The sequence below is a fragment of the Carassius auratus genome, unplaced genomic scaffold, assembly GCF_003368295.1.
Source record: "Carassius auratus strain Wakin unplaced genomic scaffold, ASM336829v1 scaf_tig00217065, whole genome shotgun sequence".
Taxonomy (NCBI): domain Eukaryota; kingdom Metazoa; phylum Chordata; class Actinopteri; order Cypriniformes; family Cyprinidae; genus Carassius; species Carassius auratus.
In genome coordinates, this window is record NW_020528876.1 from 3,102 (window position 1) to 25,436 (window position 22,335).

The 22,335-nt window shown below is 36.0% G+C and overlaps 1 pseudogene; it reads left to right on the forward strand.

Annotated features, from left to right (window-relative positions):
• The first annotated feature begins 12,981 nt into the window (after positions 1-12,981).
• Positions 12,982-20,651, forward strand: LOC113099835 (nucleolar protein 8-like; annotated as a pseudogene).
• Positions 20,652-22,335: the final 1,684 nt, after the last annotated feature.

Consider the following 22,335-nt stretch of genomic DNA (forward strand, 5'->3'; position numbering starts at 1 on the left):
TTTCTCATATTTATGAAAGTCTTATAATATGTGCATATTAGGGGGAAATATGAATAAAAATCTTACAAATTAAAAATGGAAAACTTTGTTATCCCAGGTAGAATCTTTTAAATATATATATAATTTTCTCAAAGAAATTAAATAAATATAAGAAATCAGTTGTCTTTGTTTTGGTTTTATAACTTATTACAGTATTAAAGGCCCTTCGTATTCCAAAGATTTCACCCTTAAAACACATTCTTGTAAGAATAATTTGCTCATACCTTAAAATAGTTTGAATGCAACTCTACACACTTGAATATGCAAATATTCAGTTTCACCAGCCAGGGCCTCCTGATCCATGGATAATGACTGATAAAACTATGTTTTCACTATTGGACAATACAGTGGAAACTATCAAATTTGTTATAGTTACTAATTTACAATCTTGTGTCTTCAAAATGCCTTGAAGAATCTAATAAAGCCAAGTTTGTGATTCTAATTTGCTAATATGGGAGAAGTAGGTCTGACTCCGGGTTACTTTTACACTGTTGCAGCGGGTTATTATTCAAGTTAGTGCTTCTAAATTCTCATTAAACCATGGCTTCACGAGTTTTTTTGCTCTATTTTATTTTAGTTTTTTTGCTGGACCTTATTCCCTGCTTCTATTGCTGGTTACCTAAAAGTGCTGAAAAGTTTGACACCTCTCCTCACATCCCTCAGAGAAAATTCTCAAAGTCCTGAAGAACGAGAAGATCTTTTGTGTCCTCCACTCTGCAAACAAAACAGTAGGTACATTAATACCCCTGAGAACCCATCATGGTGTTGCTCACTTTGGTAAATGATACATTCTAATTAGAGACTGTCATATTTGATTATTTGATGAGAAACATGACAGGGAAATGCCCTCCTTAATATAAAATTCAGCATAAAATAAAGAAGGATAAACTGTGTATTTGCGTTTAATCCCCTTCACAGGCTGACGTTACGAGACATTGTGAGTTTTTCCATAGATTTACTAGGGGCCCAGAAACAGTGGCACAGCACACAACTTTCCATGACTCTCGAGTCTTGTCTGTGAAAGGCCAGTGTTGTAATGAGCGATGGAAAAATGGTAAGTCTCTCAAAACTAAATGGATCTACTCCAAGAGTAAAAGACAGCAGCTTAATGGCAAGAGTGGGAGAAAAGGCTCCCTGAGTACATCTAAACACCAGACAATTAATGTACGCCTTAAATTTTTTGAATTTGGGTGAGCTGAAAGTATACAAACATTAATCAACCATCTGGTTTGAGTGACGTCTAACGCTGTTTAAAAGAAACCACAGACAAATCACCCTCGCCGACGGATCTCATTTTGTAATGTGGGCAATTTCCATCGTATGCATTTCAGATTTGTTGATTGGGGACCTTGAATCTGACAAAGTCATTTTAAACCATGCTTTCCTAGAATGCTAACCTATTAAGTTCGATAGACTAAACATACTGAATGCCAGGAGCAATCTACAGACCGATTAATGCAAAATCAATGTTTGGCTGCTTTGTATAATTTCACTAAATCTGTCCCTTCAGTTTTTCTCATTTGTCTGGTTAAACAGACAAAAACCTGTGGCATGTACTAATATTAGACGTATAGGTTCCAAAAAACACATTTATTATGTCTACCTGTGTGGTTGTGCTTCATTTCAAACTTCACACTTGACAAAAATCAACAGAACAAAAGTTGTAAACATGGCTTGAGCACACAGTAATGATAGCACAAAAACTCAAAGTTTTAGCACATGCCTGAATCCACTTATGTACCTGACCACAAGATTGCTCATAAAATTCTTCTTAAGTTTACATGAACCATAATGGTTATAAAATGCGTCTTCCTGAGACGCAGAGACAACTCAGACTTATGCGAGAATCATTATCTCCAGTATTTTTCCGACTCTCTCGTGCCAGGACTGACTCTCAGACCAGACAATATGATCCAGATGTACATTCAGCGACCAGGAGGCTGGCTGCACTTTAGAAACAGACCCAAACAAATTGCCGCCAGAACAGCAGCATTACTTCAAACTGTAATTTGTCATCCCAGCCAAAAAATCCTGCAACTAAGTGGAACAACTGTAGGAGATCTTATATTATGTCTTCAGAAAACAAAACTCCAAATTCATTAGCAATTCAATCATATAAATCTAATGCATTCACATTTGAAGTAATATTAAATAGATTGTGAGATCTACAGTGGTAACCAGAGGGTTGTTGGTTTGAATATTTGGGGGAAAAAAAAGATGAATTAATGGGATAGTTTACCTAAAAATGAAAATTACCCCATGATTTACTCACCCGCAAGCCATCCTAGCCATCCAGACTTTCTTCTTTCAGATGAATACAATCAGAGTTATATAAAAAAAAATGTCCTGGCTCTTCCAAGCTTTATAATGGCAGTGAGTTGCTGTTGATATTCAACAGTCTAATAGAAGTCCAATAAAGTGCATCCATCCATTGTAAAAAAAAAAAAAAAAAAAAAAAAAGTTCTCTACATGGTTCTGGGGTGTTAATAAAGGCCTTCTGAAATGATTAAATATGTTTGTGTAAGAAAATATCCATATTTAAAACTTTATAAACCATAATCTCTAGCTTCCGCTAACAGTCATACGTGCGTTCACGAGAGCGTGGCGTTCCAGCAGACGTAGCATAAGCTCTGTGGGAATATGCTCATCTTGTGAGAACCAAGTTTTGTTTACAGGAGCAAAGGAAGCTTTGTTTAGAAAAGGAAAACAAGTCTCCTCTTGGCTTTTATCAAAATTCTCTGACATTTCTCTTTACAAGTCTTCATTTTGTACTTCTAATTCATGACAGGTGTTTTGTTTTTCTCTCTCCTCTGTGCTTCCGCAATCAACACTTCTCATTGGAGCCTACGCTACACCAATGTCCTACACTGCAATGCCACTCAGACTAAATTCACTGCCGTTATAAAACTTGAAAGAGCCAGGACATTTTTTTTTTTTTTTTTTTTTTTTACCATAACTATGATTGTATTTGTCTGAAAGAAGAAAGTCATATAGACCTACGATGGCTTGAGGGTGAGTAAATCATAGGGTAATTTTCATCTTTGGATAAACTATCCCTTTAACAGCTACCAAGTACAATAAAGCTACACATACTGTATGACATGAAAGGATAAACCTAGCAGCTGGATAACAAATTGACCATAAGCATGAATCTTTCCCACTAGAAGTCACAGGTTCAGACCTCAGCTCTCTTATTTCTTCAAGTATATAGCAAGTAATAACACATAATCTAAATAACCTAACCTTTTAATTATCTCAGCTGTGTTCTCTGTGGATAGCTGGAAATGTCAACATCAAAAGGTGTTGCACTGATGGGAAGTGTTTTGCTGTACTTGTTCTTGCCTTGCACTGTGTTATTACAGATTACACTTTAATCCCAGAGGTGTCTGGTGGAGTTGTGCAGACTCTCCTGCTTTACACAATACAGAGTGACCTACAGGTGGTCCACATGCTCACTTTTTACAGTGCACACACTGTGGGGTACTGTTGGCTGTCGATGTCTTGCTGGTGCCATTTGTTGACAGTTTAACGAGCGGGACATGTTACGGACCGCCACCATAGCACTTTTAAACATTAAATCCACACATCATTATTTTGGGTGCAGCGTTCTTCTGGACTCAAATGACAATCTCATTACAGCACAAGCAGAGCAACCGTCAATAGCTTGCCTTGAAGCTGCTCTGTAGGAACTTTACCACAAAAATAAAACAAAATAGAATGGAACAAAAATAACAATAAACAATAAACGGCCTGTTTCAGAAAGGGGGTTAAGTGAAAACTCTGAGTATGTTAAACCTAAAATGAGGGAAACTATAGGTTTTCGGTTTCAGTATGGGAGGTTTGTCAAACCTGAGAAAGCAGGGTAAGTCAAGCCCGTTTCTGAAAGAGAGGTAACTTATACTCAGAGTTGGTTACCATGGTAGCTTACTCTATGAACCTAACCTGGTCGGGTTTTCTTCGGTAAACCCAGAGTTTTTAAAGCAAAAGTGATGTTTAAATACTTCATTCATTAATGCACACTGCAAAAATACTTTTCTTACTAAGTATTTTTTTCTTATTTCAAGTACAAATATAAAATACTAATCTTAAATCAAGATGGATTTTCTATATAAGAAAATGACATAAGATATTTAGTCTTGTTTCCTGGGGGGATCTAAATTTAGTGCAATTAAGTGTAATTAATTAAGTTTAAAATTACAAACCCAATTCCAAAAAAGTTGGTACACTGAACAAATTGTGAGTAAAAAAGGAAAGGAATAATTTACAAATCTCATAAACTTGTATTTTATTCACAACAGAGAAAACATATAAAATGTTGAAAGTGAGACATTTTGAAATGTCACGCCAAATATTGGCTCATTTCGGATTTCATGAGAGCTACACATTCCAAAAAAGTTTGGACAGGTAGCAATAAGAGGCCGTAAAAGTTAAATGTACATATAAGGAACAGCTGGGAGACCAATTTGCAACTTATTAGGTCAATTGGCAACATGATTGGGTGTAAGAAGAGCCTCTCAGAGTGGCAGTGTCTCTCAGAAGTCAAGATGGGCAGAGGATCACCAATTCTCCCAATGCTGCGGCGAAAAATAGTGAAGCAATATCAGAAAGGAGTTTCTCAGGGAACAATTGCAAAGAGTTTGAAGTTATCATCATCTACAGTGCATAATGTCATCAAAAGATTCAGAGAATCTGGAACAAACTCTGTGCGTAAGGGTCAAGGCCGGAAAACCGTACTGGATGCCTATGATCTTCGGCACTTAGACGGCACTGCATCACATACAGGAATGCTACTGTAATTGAGATCACAACATGGGCTCAGGAATACTTCCAGAAAACATTGTCGGTGAACACAATCCACCGTGCCATTCGCCGTTGCCGGCTAAAACTCTATAGGTAAAAAAAAAAACATATCTAAACATGATCCAGAAGCGCAGGCGTTTTCTCTGGGCCAAGGCTCATTAAAATGGATTGTGGCAAAGTGGAAACCAGGTACTGAAATGGCCAGCCTGCAGTCCAGATCTTTCACCCATAGAAAACATTTGGCAAACCATAAAGAAGACCTAAGACAGTTGAGCAACTAGAAACCTGTGTTAGACAGGAATGGGACAACATTTCTATTCCTAAACTTGAGCAACTTGTCTCCTCAGTACCCAGACATTTGCAGACTTTTACAAAAAGAAGAGGGGATGCCACACAGTGGTAAACATGGCCTTGTCCCCAACTTATTTGAGATGTGTTGATGCCATGAAATGCATTTTTATGAGATCAACTTATTTTTCCCTTAAAATTATACATTTTCTCAGTTTAAACATTTGATATGTCATCTATGTTGTATTCTGAATAAAATATTGACATTTAAAACTTCCACATCATTGCATTCTGTATTTATTCACAATTTGTACAGTGTCCCAACTTTTTTAGAATCGGGGTTTGTATATGCCAGTGTGGTAATAAAAATAATCTTAATGCAAATGATAAACAAGATTAAAATCTACCATAGCTCTGCCCTACAATGTCACACAAGGTTAAATACAATGCATGTGAATAACATCTTCAGTGGTGTAGGCAGTAACGTGTTGTGCAAGGAGATCTAGCTTGCAACGCGATTGACTGGGTTTGAGTCCAGTTTTTGCCGAGCTCGTTCTTCTCACTTTTCCCATCACATATCACATTGGAATTTATTTTCAATAAAAATGAAGAAAATGTTCTAAAAGTGGAAGTAAAGTGCCTAACGAGTGTTTAATAATAATACAAGTATTTATAATTTTAATAAATATAATAATTTACAATCTGTTATTATTGCATAACAATACTGAGGTGCAAATAGGCCTAGTATGTATCTGCAAGTATAAAGCATAAATAGCATCTAATTATTATTTACACTAAGCATATTGCAAAGAACTGCTACTTTTACATGGTAAATAGAATATATCATGATTTTAACTAAGTGTAGCATCTAGAGCTATTTGCACTTAGCCCACTGTAAATAGGATCTATTTTTTAACCTTTATTTAACCAGTCAGAGTAATTAATAACAAGTTCTTATTTTCAATAACAGCCTGGCTAAGAAAGTATTTTAATTCCACTGAAAATAAATAGCCATTGACGTATTCTTCTTACTCAATTGGCAGATCATTTGTAAATGTCAAATTGTAAATTTTTTATTTTTTTTTTGCCCATGAGATACCATGAAATGAATAGCCTATTAGTCCAATAACCTACTATTCTGCCAGTTTTCACCTGTGATATTATAACAGTGATATAAAAATTAAACTTGTATTGAGTCTAAAGTATGCAGACAGCTTTTTGGCGGGAGCTGTTGCCACGGTGAATCATTATATCAGAATTAGGGCTTAAGTGCTAATGGGTAATTAATAATTAAAATCCCCCAAAAAGCCATTAAATTCCATGTGCACCTAAAAAGCAGTCATAATGAGACCCTCCACCATAAAGCCTTAAACTACCAGAAACTGAACCCAGAGAAAAGCCCCCTCAGCCAGCTGGTCTCAGAACTGACTTTACAATCCAAAAACCCTAAATCAAATCATTAAAACATCTGATGAATATCTGCAACATTGGACATTGCAACAGCTCAGCAAAGTAAATTAAAATGCTATCTGTCTCCAAACAGAGAATATAAATTGGCATAAACACAGTGGCAGACCCTAAACTAAGAAAAGTCCTGACCATGTACAGACTCATCAAAAGAAGACAGATTGTGTCCACACTGCACATAATATGAAGTGGAAACAGAACTGCACAACATTTAACAACATGCCCTAATTATACACAAATTAGGGAAACATTCTTCCCCAATTCACAAACCAGCACAAAGACTTCAGGTACAGCAAAAGGGCGAACTGTCATACATTCTGGGAGAAGCCTCAACAAGCTCTAACCTGGCTGCAAGGTACGTCAAGTCCTGCCATGATAAAAGGACAAGCAGTGGAACAGAACCACAAGTCACAGCCGGAAGAAAACACTGTGCAACACACATAAACTGACATGACAGGATTTAGTCCTTCTCCTGTCTCTTTATTAGAATTTTTATTAGTACTTTACTTTTAATGTATACATATATATAGACTCTATACGATATATAATTCTACTATGTTTATTTAAATGTGTCTATGCTTTGGTAATGTTAAGATACATTTTTACCATGCCAATAAATCTACTTGAATCTTGAATATCAGAGCCCCATTGATCATGGCTTTTCTTGGTCATGGTGCACGTGATAAACTCAGAGTTAACCTACTTAGAGTCGACTGAACCCAAAAACTCAGTTTCCCATCTCAGATTAAAGTCAACTCAGAGTTCAAGTTTTAACTAAGAGTTAGTTGAACCTTCTTATTGAAATGGGCCCCATAATGCAATGGAACAAAACAAAAAACTCAACAAAACAGAGTACTACAAAAAAATACAAAATAAAACAAGACATACAACAATTTTATAGAATACAACAGAATATAGCAGAAAATAGAACACAACAGAGAAAAAAGAACAAACAGAATACAACAGAACAGAACAGAGAACAGAATAGAACACAACATAACAGAACAATAAAACAGAACATGATAGAATTTCATCTTTCACAAATGATCTTTCTTCAGAGATGAAGTTACCACAGATATGGACCACATTCCTAATGATCAGAGACATTTATTTGTTCATTTGGCCTGGACCACGAATAAACAAATCTTTCAGCTACAAGTATAACAGAAAACCCTCAAACACATAAACAAAGCCCTTATTCATCTAAAGATGGAATATTTTTGAGGTTATATTGAATTTTGCTAGTACACTGACTCATATGAATAATTCTCAAGCGTATACTGCCGTCAGTCAATCAGCCAGCAGTGGGATCTAACCTGATCTCGCTGCAACACTTGTTAATCAGTCCTCAATGAGAAAATCAGACCTCTGCGGGAACTCTCCCACATCGCGCTGACAACAGCTGGTCCGTGTTCACTCAGCATCTTGCTAATGAGCCACACAGATACATTTATTTCCCTTGTATGGAGTTTGTTTGAATTTGTATCTTTTTACAAGACTAACATAAAGCAGAATGCTCTTCTTTGTTCTATAATGTCTGGGAATTCAATTGTCTCATGTTTACTTACACTGTAGGTTTTATGATGTGTAACCTATTGCGCAACCTGGATGTTCTCCTAATGGGATTTATGTTGGTTTTTTATTTCTGCAAACAAACAAGATACCTCATTTTGTGAAGAGTACAAATTATACATGGAATCTGCTTATTTTTAAATGTGAAAAATAATTGCATTAAAGGAACATTTTGTCCAAATATTAAAATTTACTCACCCTCAGGCCATGCAAGATTTAAAGTTTTACCAATGGATCCTCTGTAGTGAATGGGTGCTGTCAGAATGAGAGTCCAAACAGTTGATCAAAACATAATAATCCACAATTAATTAACAGTACACCAGGTAATTAGTTAAAGTCTTGTGAAGCAGAAAACGGCATCAGTGTTTCCCATACATTGATTTATTTGTGGTGACCCACCACAATTTCAACACTGACTGCCCAAAATAAACATGTTAACAAGAGCTCATCACATTTCAAAGTTATATGTTTTTATATGAATGTATCTTTGAAGGGAACCAACTCTCTTCAGAAAAGTTTATTAATTTTAATTTAATTTCTCCTATTATGCTTGATAAAGTATCTTTCGCTGTGCTGCTCTGTGTACAGCAGTTACAAGGGAAAACGCTGTATTTCTGCCACCCCAAAAGCGCCACCTGCTGGCAGAGAATGAATTTGTGTTCTCAATAAGCCCGTCTGCTGTTTTATTAATACATATATATTTCCCTCTGGGAAAATGCCATCACATGGGAGTGTAAGTCTGTGGCAAACACTGATGTGTGTTTGTAAGAAACCATCATTATGCAATTTTAACCTAAAACTGTTGCTTCTGACCAAAATATGATCCATATGGCTTCCTCCAGTGAAAAAGATCATCCGATTTTCCTCTCACATCAAAGTCCACCAACATATTTGTTTAGAAATGTTTTCACTTGTAAACAGTGCTAGATCTGTGCATATTTCTCTCCTCATTCAGACAAGGCCATTTTATTACTGGAGAAAATATAATGGTAGTGGACGTTAATTGGTGGACTGGAGTATTGTGTATTACTTGTGCATTATTGTGATGTTTTTGTCAGCTGTTTGGACTCTCTTTCTGACGGCACCCATTCATCTTGGATGACCTGAATTGAAATACAAACACACCATTGATATTAACCAGCTATAAATCATAACTCTACCTGGACACAAATGCATAGAAATCTTTGAATTCAACACCATCCATGATATTGAGCTCTGTAACTCTCCTGAGCAGTGCATCATCCTCCTGTAATAAAACACAGAGAGTTAGACAATATCATAAATAGTATTGTTAAATAATCTTGAACTGATCTGCATTTTTATATTACCTGTCATGAGACTGATGGATTATGGGATTTTCGTTTCTTCAGGAAAAATATTTTTTGTTGTGAAGACTGGAGCACGAAACTGCTTTTACTTCTTGATATGCTTTATATAACACTTCTCAATTATTCTCATTGCAAAGATTTTCAGTTTTACTCTGACTCAGCTTTGGATGTTCAAACACAAACAAAACCTTCATTATCACGTCATATTGATCTTCCCACAGGCTGCCAGTTTAAAATAACTCACAATTTATAAGAGTGCCATCAGTCACCAACCAACAATTCTATTCTAAATCCTCTTATGCGACTGTGAGTCTAATCCATTAAAGAGACGTTTTAAGACTAGTGCACACATCTCAGATGTTCAAAGGAAATGTCTTTGTTAAAATGGAAACATGCTGCTCTCTAGTGTTGAGTATAAGAATTATCATCACAGTCTTCATCGCTGGTACAGATAACCTTGAACTATATGGAGTTTAAATGACTGTAGGTGATATGAGAGAATCTCAGCACTTTACCACATTTTATTAGAAAAATTTAATGGCACTTTATAATACATACTGTACATGTCATGATGCTGATCACTTACCTTTCTCCTAAACATGGTTTTGAGGCATTGTAAAGGGTTCAGGATTTAAACAAATCCCTAACCGTATGAACGAAAAATCATAGCAATCACTGCTAAAACAAAATCAAATCAAATAGCAACTGATTTATAGCATCTTAATATGAACTTTTTAAGTTTTAAAGCAAAATTAAGTAAATTATGGCGCTCTAGCGGTTAATAAACAGAACTGCAGGCATCCGCGGAAGAACATTCTAACCGGAGCTACTTTTCCAAGTTTATGTGTATGGCGATTCACGCAAATGTGTTATTCCGCAGCGGTGACGACCCGAACAGGATACAATAGTCCAAAAATAATCACTTATTATACATTTACAATAGTGATCTGGGATAAGACAAAACGTCGGTTTGGTGTATAAATTTATGATGCACTCGCTCATTATATTTAGCAAATTTAGAAGACAGAAAAAATTACATAGTGGTGCTTTAAGGCCATGTCCTGTTTGCATCAAACCCTGACTACGTTTGTAAAAAACAAATCCATCATTAAGGCATTTTAAATTCAAACCATTGCTTTTGGCCAAGAACTCCATAATCCATAACACTTCCTCCTGTGAATCCTCCATATGCATTTCTCTCCCAATTCAACAGAGAACTTTTTCACTGGAGAAAGCAATATTAAGGACAGAGAACTAGTGTTTAGCAATAGCGGTCTTAATGATGGATTTGTTTATTACAAACAGCTTTTTGCTTCAAAATTAAGGAAGTGCAGTATTGTGGATTACTTGTGGATCATTGTGATGTTTTATCAGCTGATGCTTCTGACGGCACCCATTCACTGCAATGGATCCATTGGTGAGCAAGTGTTACATTTCTCCAAATCTGCTTCCAGAAACAAACTCATCTACATCTTTGATGGCCTGAAGGTGAGTACATTTTAAGCAACTTTTTTTATTTTTGGGTGAACTATTTCTAAGAAAAACCCAAAACGTATAAAATAGATTATTACTAATGGTTTTTTTTAAATTAACGGGTTTGCTGCAACCAGCTGCGATCCCATTCATTTCTGTCTGTTGTCTGAGGTTTTTTCTTTCCGGCTCTCTGACTTTTGAGAGCTGGGCTGCGTTCAGCCCCGACAAAACATTGCACGTTTTTTAAACAGAAACGGTGATGCGTTGAACACACTGTTCTGATGACGCAAGAGTTGCAACTATGGCAGCTGAGAAGGCCATTCTTTGAAAAAAAAGGCCATTCTTTGGTTTCTTTGTGAAGAATTTTAGGAGCCATCTATTTAGCCTCACATACTGACTTTATTTGTAGTTCATACGGTTTTAATACCCTGTATTTTCTTTCTCATTTTTAGGAAAAGCACTTAATTACCATTGTTTATTTCTATACCAAATGTCATACACTTGCAATGAAGCTAAAATATAAACAACTACATCATTATGTTGATATCCTATATTTTTACAATAAAACTTACGACAAACATGTCTTCTAATATCCTCAGTTGTTGCGTATACCGAGCTGCAACGAACACATTTATACATTATTTTCCTTGAAGCCATTGTGCGAGTTCACTTTAATACCGCGTGCTTTAAATACATGTTGCTGCTGATTGGACTGCAGTTCTGACACACCCACCAAACAAGAGAAAACGCATCTCAAACCCCGTTGCACACCGGTGCATGCCGTTTCCAGGAAACATGACGTTCAATCCGGAAACCGTAGCAAAACGTTGCGCACCGTTTTGAACTTGAACTTGCCCCAGCTTTGCAAGAGTGTTTTTGTGCTCCTCCTCTTTCCTTACAGACTGACTTTCTGAAAGAAAATTGTAATTAATTTGATCCAGTCTTCAAGTAAAACATATGCATTACAAGTAAGCATTTTCATGTCACAGAAAGATGCTAGTTCAGCAGTTCCCGCTGTAGTTGATAAACCATACTCCATGAAAATGGACCTTAAAGTCTCCTCCTGTTCAGACTCCAGCATTTTAATATCCTGCTGGAGCATCTGGATCTCTTCCTCATATTTCTGCTTCATCATCTTCCTCAATCTACTAGGAAATGTATATATATATAGAGAGAGAGAGATAAACATAAAGATGAAGAGATACATATATAAAAATAACTTCATATTCTACATGATATACACAAACTTAGCCTTGATAATAACATTTGCATGCCAGTATTGTTTTTATATAATGCAAAGGTTCTTATCAATCAGTTCAAGTCATAATCCTTAATTTTTAAACTTATCTAACCAATATATAACATTATATAACATTTCAACAAAATATAATTTACAATAAACAGAAATGAATTTCACAACATACATTATTACACTCGGTAGGAGATTTATATCATACGCTATTTAAAAAATGTCACTAACCGACAGATTGTCCTAACAGCTGTCCATGTTATTTATTTACCTTTATATTGCTTTATATAGTTTCATAACGATATGTTGAGTGTAAATCAGATGACAAGAGCACGATTTGACGACTCAAATCAAATCATCAAGATTTTAAAAAAATATCTAAAGTTATAAATATGCATTTTATTTATTATATGGATTTATTAATCTGTGTAGAACTTATATAACTGATATCAACATTGAAACCAACGTTTAAATGAATAAATGAACTTACTTTAATGTTCTTCTGAGGTAAACGCTGCGACTTTATGATGACTGATTCAACTAAATCCCGCGTCAACACGGAACATACCACACGAGAACTGTAGGGGGGAACCGTATCCAAAAACACCCTAAAACATTTGAATGTTGATCTAAAGAGCATTAATGAAGTGATAATTTCTTCGTATAATTATTATCGCGTATGGGAGAAATTGAAAAGTTGTCTAATATTGCGTTTTCTTTATTCCGTGAGTACGTTTCGTCAAAGTCATTTTGTCTCTGGTTTCGTCGATGGAACTTTCAATAGTGTTGCGTTACATTCGCACGCGGAACCAAAAACACGTCCACGGTGTCACGGCGGAACAGTTACCGTGTAACATCAGTGTCTACATGTGAATCTTTGGCGTGATCGTAAGTCCGTTTTGAGTTTATGATAATACCTTTTTTCTGCCTTATGGAATATTTTAAGGATCTGTTTAACGATGATATGTTGAAGTATGACCCAGAAGTATTGAGAAATTAGGATCATACCGTGTGTTCTTTTGTAATAATCATATGTTCATGAAGAATATAATTTAACAGAATTTGACACTTGTTTTATGTTTTTTGCCATGCAGTTAAAATGTTATATTTTAATTAAATAATTGGTGCTTATTACAAGGCAAAAAATGATACGTACAGTACTGCATAATCTTTGGGAATTTATTTATCTACAATTATATTACTTTAAAAAAAGCTAGATAATTTAATAATTATTTTTATTGTAAAAATATAAGTGGGATCATAACATCATGTGGTGCCCGCCTTGAGCAGCAATTATTGTATGCACATTTTAGCTTTTTTTCCCCCGCAATAGTTATATATAATATTGAGTCCATCTTTGTCACTGTCAAGTGTCAGTTATGTTCACAATACTATGATTTTATTTTTTATGCATTCCTATATGGCGACCTCGGTGTGGTTCATTATATGTGTTTTGATGGTACACAGAAGGGGTTGTTTGCATGAAATCTGGCCATGAAGCGGTTGTACATCGGCGGTCTTGGTCACACAGTGTCCGAGAAGGACCTCAAAGACAGATTTGGAAAATTTGGGATGTGTCAGATGTGGAAATCGTTACAAGGAAAGATGAGAATGGTAAGAATTCTATTTAAAAAAAAAATACATCTATTAAAATGCAAACCGAATTCAATGTAATATTTCTATTACATTAACTGGGTACCTGTTAAATGTTATTCACATATGCTCAATATCTTTCTGATCTTTTTGCAGGAACTCCTCTGAAAACATTCGGCTACATCAACATAAACATCACAGATGCTGAATACAAAAGATGTACGTATAGTTAGGCTGTTTAATAAATTCTCTCTTGCTTTCTTTGTCATGATGTAAATCAATCTGTACATTTGCTTTTTTTATACAGGTGTAGGCATCTTAAATAAATCCACATGGAAAGGTGGAACCTTGCTTATTCAGTTGGCAAAAGAAAGCTTTCTACACAGGTAAAAACTTTCTTCAACAAGTCAATATTTTGTTACTTATATATACACACACACACACACACACACACACAGATTCTGTATTGCTTTTTTTATTTTTTTAAGACTTGCTGAGGAACGACAGCAGCTGGTTGAAAAGGCCAAGACACCAAAGATCATCCCTCAGGAGAAATTAGTGGATTCGTTTAAAGCGGCTGGCGTTGAGAATTTCCACATGAAAGCAGCTGTTCCAGGAACTGAGATTCCCGGCCATAAGGTCTGTGTGATTTTCTTTTGCTAATAACTTTTGTCCAGTTGTAAAAATGGCCCAGATGCTGATTTAACATTTGGTTTTGTGTTTATCCACTCTTGCAGGATTGGGTCGTGAGTAAATTTGGGAGGGTACTTCCTGTCGTGAATCTGAAGGGTAAAGGAAAGAACAAGATATCCTTTTCCATGTCACAATTCTAGGAAGATTTACTGAAAAGAATTGACACAGATATGCTTGCAAGTGCACTTTTGCTTGGAGGAACAAGTCATTGAGATGTTCGTAATCTAAAACTAGCGGATGCTTTTTCCAAACTAAATTAGTTTTTATTGGAACATACTTTTTTTTTTTGTTTATTTTATGTCCTCATCTCCCTTTCTTTTCTGCTGACATTGGCTTTTTGTAGTGAAGTGCCAACTTTTTTAAAATATTTATATCTGGGATCATTATGAAGAGCAGAATCACAATAAATCAATAATATAAAACTACCTAATTTTGCTTAATCGCAATATATAATCAACGCAGTTAATAGTGTTCACAGTCTACTTGATTATGTGTCATTTGTAACTAACTGCATGATTCTTACTGTACATTTCTGTCATAGTCACCACTAATAACGTACTCCTAAATATAATGTCGAAACTTGAAATTTTCTGTAAAGCTGCTTTGCAACAATTGGTATCGTGAAAAAAGTGCTATACAAATAAACTTAAATAGTATTGAATCATCATAGTTTCAATGTAATTCAATATCTACCCTTAACTCTTGAATACGTCTTTAAGTATGATCCATCCAAACACTGCCACAACATCAAGAGACTGGAGACTGTGGATGACGTCACGTCAGTGTCCAAGCTGACATGGGAGATTAAAGGTGGAGACGATGAAATCAGTAAGAAGAGGCGAGGGGAGTTTCCTAAGCAGAACACGTGCCCCAAAAAATCCAAAATAGACTTGAGTTTGTTTCTTAGTAATTTGGCTCAGAGAAATGGAATGAATGCGGCTGCCACTGGAAACAAAAACAAAGTGGCGATCCAACAAAATGGACTGTCTCCTGCAAAGACAGGAAAACAAAAATCAGTTCGTGTTTTCGACAACGACTCTGACACTGAAGATGAAATCAGAATGTTGGTTGCTCAAGAACATTTGAAGAAGCCTAAACAGATCTCCACGGAGGATGACGATGACAACCTGGAGGTGGTGGGAGATGATTTTGTTGTCAAGTCTAATGTTGTCTGGGGTGGAGTGGAACAAGATGACGTGAAAACGTCCCTACTGACTTCAACGAAAGACGATGAGGAATATGATTCTGCGGACACTGATGAAATACTCACTCGGAGAAAGACCCCAAACACAAGTTGAATCTGCACCTGTTACTCAAGATTCCCCAACAGGATCCAGTAAAAACCAGTCCGCATCTGAATCTGATGATGGGAGCGATGAGGCAGATGATGACGACGATGATGATGTTAGTGTTGATTCTGATTATGAAAGCCATGATGGGAAACTGCTACCGTTTAGATCTTTCCCTAGCAGACTTGGAGCAGCTAGCTAAAAAAGCAGAGGTGATTTCAGATGATGAAAGTGTAGAAGAACCCAAAGGCGAAGCCAAGACCCCAAGTGCACCACCAAAAAAAACAGGCAATAACCCAGAAGATATTCTCGCTTCTCTTCTTGGAGACGACACCCCTGAGAAAGAAAGTAAGAAGAAGAAGAACCAGGTCAACACTGTCTCTCTTCCTGCTTTCATTGGAACGAAGGATCTCTTTGGAGATCCTGAGCCAAGCCTGAAAAGAGTCGCTCCAAATATAGACAGTGAATCTCCTAAAAGACTCAAACATGACCTGAAATTGAAAGAACAAAGCATCCCAGAAGATACGCAGTCTTCAAACCGTCGATCTCAACAGAAATTATCCACTTTAAATGTACAAACAGCCTCAAAAAAACTTGAAAATAAAGCGTCCATCTCAAAAGAGGATTCTTCTAGTGAAGATCAGAAAGCAGTGATGATGAAGGGGTCTTCACTTCTAAGACATCTTCAGCGTCACAATCGGTAATCCCTGAAACCGAACTAAAGACTGTTAGCTCTAACAATTCAAAGACTCCAGTCAAACCCAATCAGACGAAGACCACCAGATCCTCCAGCAGTGTCTCTTCTAGTGAAGAATCAGAAAGCAGCGAGGAAGAAGATAATGAAGATAGTGCTGGAGTTTTGACTTCTAAAACCCCTTCAGTTGCACAATCTGCAAAAACCATCTCTAAAACCAAACTAAAGACTGTTTCCTCTAACAACTCAAAGACTCCAGTCAAACCCAATCAGACAAAGTCCTCCAGCAGTGACTCTTCTAGTGAAGAATCAGAAAGCAGCGAGGAAGAAGATCATGCTAAAGTCTCCATTTCTAAAAGGTCTTCAGCATCACAATCAGTGAAATCCATCCCAGAAACTGAACTAAAAACAAGTAAGTCTAGTAACTCAGTCAAACCCCGGCGATCAAAGACCTCCAGATCCTCCAGCAGTGACTCTTCTAGTGAAGAATCGGAAACTAGTGATGATGAGAAGTCTAGAACTCCGACAAAAGATTCTAAATCTTCCAGTTCAAAGAACGTTCAGGAGAATGTTGTTTCACATCAAACAGTTCTTCACCCAACTTTGATAGATGCCAAGAAACAACAGCAGGACAACCAGAAACGTCTTGCGGCACTGGAGCAACGACAGAAAGAAAGCGAGCAACAGAGGAAACTCATTCAAGGTGCTCTGTCGAACGTGGTGAGTAGAGGTAGTCCAAGGTTTGAAGTATTTTAAGCGAGGATGCACAATGAATCAGTAAAATGTTGGTTTTTATGATGTTTTTAGAGATTTATTTTAATAGTATTATTTGTATTGTATTTGTTATTTTTCATGCTCCTTACTTCTGTGATCATCTAACTCTTTAAAAAGTTAATCTATTGTACTGTACATTTATAATGCTGTGATGCTTAAATTCATGTGTAGAATTTAGAATAAGTAATTTTTTTTAAGTGTTTTATTTTTAATTTATTCAAACAAAATAGTATCAAATTGCTTTGATTGGCTATTTCTTATTTGATGCCATTATTCATAAATAAATTCTAAAGAAAAATCCTGCACCGTACCAAGGCTTGCAAAAATTGAAAAATAGAAATGTTTACGATTTTTCGGTCACTTGATCTTCATCATAATTATGTAATTAACTTTTTTTAAAACTCGTAAATACATATTTTAGTTTTGTAAACTTTAGTATCTGTCTGTGTTGGCCTTTGTGTTTTTAGTATGTTCTGATTAAGTGAACTTCATTGATTTATTGTAAATAAATTGATTCTACAATGATTATTGGCTTATCTGTATTGGTCTAAATTTTAATATCATTGTGTTACAAATTCAAAGTCCTGAATCACAGAAAATTGAAATGGTCTAGTATTGTTTTGAATCTTTTAGTGTTACTTAGTCTTAACGTGATGTTTTTCAGGACGCGGCAAAAGTGGACAAAAGCAAACACATTGTGTTTGATTCTGATGATGATGATGATGATGAAGAAGAAGAGGATAAAACCACAAGCAGACCAGAAAAACCACCAACAAATTTGAAAAAAAGCCTCTTTGAGGATGATTCAGGATCTGATGAAGATCAACAAACGTCCATGTCCAAAGAAAAGGCAAATATGGGCCAAGTTTGGAAATTGGAAGTTTATTTTCTTGAACTCTTTGATTTGTTCTTCATGTTTCCATCATAATTCCACAGAAGAACAACCAGCCAGGTGGCAGCAAACTGTTTGACAGTGAAGATGAAGACGATGGTTCTGAGGACGAACGTTTCCAGATCAAGCCCCAGTTTGAAGGCAAAGCTGGACAGAAGGTTTGGATTGAATCTTTATCAGGATCGAGAGAGATTCAGAGTTTGTTTGGTTTCTCATTCATCTGTCCTCATCTTTATTTCAGCTCATGGAGCTGCAGGCCAGATTCGGAACCGATTCAAGGTTCCAGGTCGATTCTAGATTTCTGGAAAGCGATGGTGAGCCTGAAGATCAAGGTAGTTTATTTATATTAACTATATTCTTGGGTTTCATTGTATTTGGAAAGAATTGTTCACCTGTTACTAATATTTCAGATGAAGTGGTTCCAGAAAAAGATGCAGAACATGAACTTCTTGAGGAGAAAAATAAGAGTCTAGACATCCTCCAGAGCATCTTAAACACCAACATACAACCACCAAACACCAGAAAGGGCAAGATGTTCAAGTATGCCGACTTTGGATGTTCTTTGAGCACGTTTTGTTCTTTTAACTTGTTTTTCAAGGTTTATGTTTGGCTTTGCAGAGATGTTTCCAGCCTGCATTACGACCCGACACAAGAAGAGCACACTGCTTTTGAAGCCAAGACCGAGGAACCGAAGAAAGAGAGGTATTACATCAACTTATTTAGGGATTTTAGACTCGTTGTGACTTGGTTAAACATTTCTGTTTTTGTTGCTGGACAGCAAAGCGGCGAGACGAAAGAAACGCATAGAGGCTGAAAAACTCCCTGAAGTTTCTAAGGATGTTTACTTTGACATCTCGGTGGATCTGAAGGAGGTCTTTGGGACGTCTAAAGAAATCCAGGAAGAGAAGGAAACCGTTTCATGGGATAAAGAGGAGGAAGATACAGGAGATCTAATGAAACACATGGAGGTTTCCTTCACTTCTAATGTAGAAGCAAATGAAGATACTTCAGGTGGATTCAAGTTCTCCTTCTTTGAAGAAGACACAGCTGCGGAGACGACCACCAAAACAGGTGCACTGATCATTTATGTCATTTTTCATTGTAGTCAAAATATTGGGAGTCTCTTTGCAGGATTGGTTTTTCAAACATTTTCATTTAGGATTTTCATATATTTATTTTATTTTATTTATGTTACCTTATTATATCATGTTGGAGTATAACATAATTTTTTTTTGCTAATCAGATGAGTACAAAATCGAGACTGTAAAAGGAGCCAAGTTCTCTTGGCAAGCAGACCCTCGTTTCCAGGACAGCAGTTCAGACGAGGAAGGAGTGGACGAGGTTGAAGAGGACCAATCCGCTTCCAACGAAATCAACGAGTAATTCTGTTATCATTTAAACTATAATGTATTTATGAATCATTTACAGTTTGTGCTTGGTTGCACAAGGGATGTATCACTAGAAACATTTTTACATGCCAAACCAGCTTAAATGTATTGAGTTTCCTTAAAAGATAATAACAAAATCCGCTGATTAGTCAATATCGAAAATACTGATGGAAAATCTTGGATACCAAATTTACGTTTAGGATTATTATGTTTTCAAATATGTTAAATACAGAAATGTTCAAATGAAAGAAGTCCCTAATCAAATAGTTTTCATTTTCTGCAGGGAACCGACAACATCAAAAAAGACCTTTTTCTTTTTCTATCAAAATGACGAGCGGTTAAAAGGTGAGATTTAAACCATTCCTCTTGACAAATCAAAACATTCATGATCAATTAATCAATCACTAATAACCACGTTTTTAAATGCTCAATCAAGCTTGTGTGTGAGGTTAAATTCAAATCGAACTGTTTTTTTCTATCATTTTTCCTGCTTTGTTTTCAAACACTCTGTACAAATCTCTTTTCTTCAGAGGGGCCAGGAATGTTTTGTAGAAGTGTAAAATTACAGGACCAGAGGGACGCCTGGGAAGAGAAGAGGACGTCGCTCAGAGAGGTACCACAGATCTCAAAACTGATTTATATGGAAACTGATTTATATGTTTCATTATCCCTCCTACTAAAATATATGTAGTAATCTGTAAATGCACTAATAGTTTGTGCATATTATTAAAACACAAAATTTTATGCTTTAGCTTCTAACTTATAGCGAATTCCTAGTTGAACTGATTTTGAAATTGTTTTGTGACGTTTAAAAGTACTGAAATCTGGTTTGCATTTTTTATTGCATGAATTAAAGCGGTTTTTCGTCCCAACAGGAGTGTCGCAAGAAACACAGAGATGCCAAAAGACGCCAGAGGCCTTCGCTGAAGACCTAAACAATTTCAAGTATTCAAAGACATTTCTTTACAAGGAAGATGACCAGTTTTCAGAGACATTTTTGCCTATTCTGTTTAATAGATGTAATTTATTATTCAAAATGACAGTATCTAATGCATATTCTCTTTTGTATGATTGAAATGATTTGAGAGAATAAATGCTGGTTTGTACCACTAGAGGGTGGAGTGATAATACTTTCGTGACTGTTACAGTTGGCTTTAGTGTTTGTTTTCATTCCCTGCTCACTTTCTCCAAACCACAGGATCAGCCCACAAAGTTGTTTTCTAGAAAATCTGCTCCGTGCTTTCTACATGTTTGCACGTGCCACATTAAAGCTCTTTTAGTAAATATGTTTTGCACATGAAAATGCTAACTTTTTTTGTTATTTGTTGGCGATTCTTGCATGTAGGCGCTCAGAAAAGACACCGTGTCTGCACAGTGTCGACAGCTACGAAGTCTTTTTAAATTTGGGGAGAAAATGCATGCATTTGTATGCGCAAAAGTGATTGCAAAAACTCATCAGCCTTGTCCTAGATAAAGTCAAGTCAAGTCAGCTTTATTTATATAGCGCTTTAAACAAAATACATTGCGTCAAAACAACTGAACAACATTAATTAGGAAAACAGTGTGTCATTAATGCAAAAGACAGATAAAGGTAGTTCATCATTGAATTAAGTGATGTCATTTCAGTTCAGTTTAAATAGTGTCTGTGCATTTATTTGCAATCAAGTGATATTTGATCTAGTGATATTTGACCTCTGGTGTTTATTCTTACCCTTATCTGCAGACTCAAGCAGTTTCCACTAACTAGGGAAGAAGGTTAACTGAAGCCTTTACTATTACTTTACTCCTATGCAAACATCCAAAAATGCTTAAAGATTTAAAGTTATACATTAATGTTTTGATAACAGACATTTTTGTCATTTTGAAATGTTTAATATATGAAATGCATATATTGTAAGAATTTAGGTTCAAGTTTGCATATATGTACAGGTAAAAAAATAATTATTTATATATATATATATATAAACACACACGCACGCACATATATTTTAGGTATTGTAACTGTTCACTTTTTTAGCATTTGTAAGCATTTTTTGGATTTATTGTAGTTCAAATTAATGTTTTGGATGAATTGTAGCATGTCTCACTTATAACGCAATTTTTATTAGACCATGACATTTTTTAAGTCAAGCTCAGGCCAGTTGGCAGTAAATGTGTTTTAACATAAGCCTGTGCAAGGGTCAATAATGAAACGTGCAGTCGCTCAAGGAGCAAAAATCTTGCACTGTTATTTTCGTCTACTGATGAAACCCTTAATAAATCTACAGGATCCATTTGGCTTTCTCCAGCTATCATTGTGTGTGTGTGTTTTCAAGTATATCATTGTACCATTGACTCTGTGCTTGATTGACGTGGTTTTGATCACTATAGGCAGAACTGCATGTGGTTCTGAACCATAGTCATGAACACTGTGTTCTCTGCGTAAACAGGACGCTGTGGTTTCCGATTTCACTGTGACATAACAGCTGTGTGTATAGCTCATGAAGGAATAAAGCAGCTGTTCTTCAGTGACACAAGTCCCCCAAAACTGCCATTTTGTGTTACTGAGTCCTGTTTTTGGCCATAAACTTTGGTATTTTTTTTATTTATTGCTGGAACTTTCTATATTTAAAAAAAGGGGCTTTGTCATGATGTTAATATGTTTTGAGTCATTATTAAGCATGTTGCTAAAGCTAGGATGTTAGAGTTAGCATGTTGCCAATGGGTTTTAAAAGAGCCCACAAAAAAAAAAGTGTTATTCTGGTTTCTAAATATTGCTTGTTCATCCTTCAATGTGTGTTTGTGTGAGTTTTTACT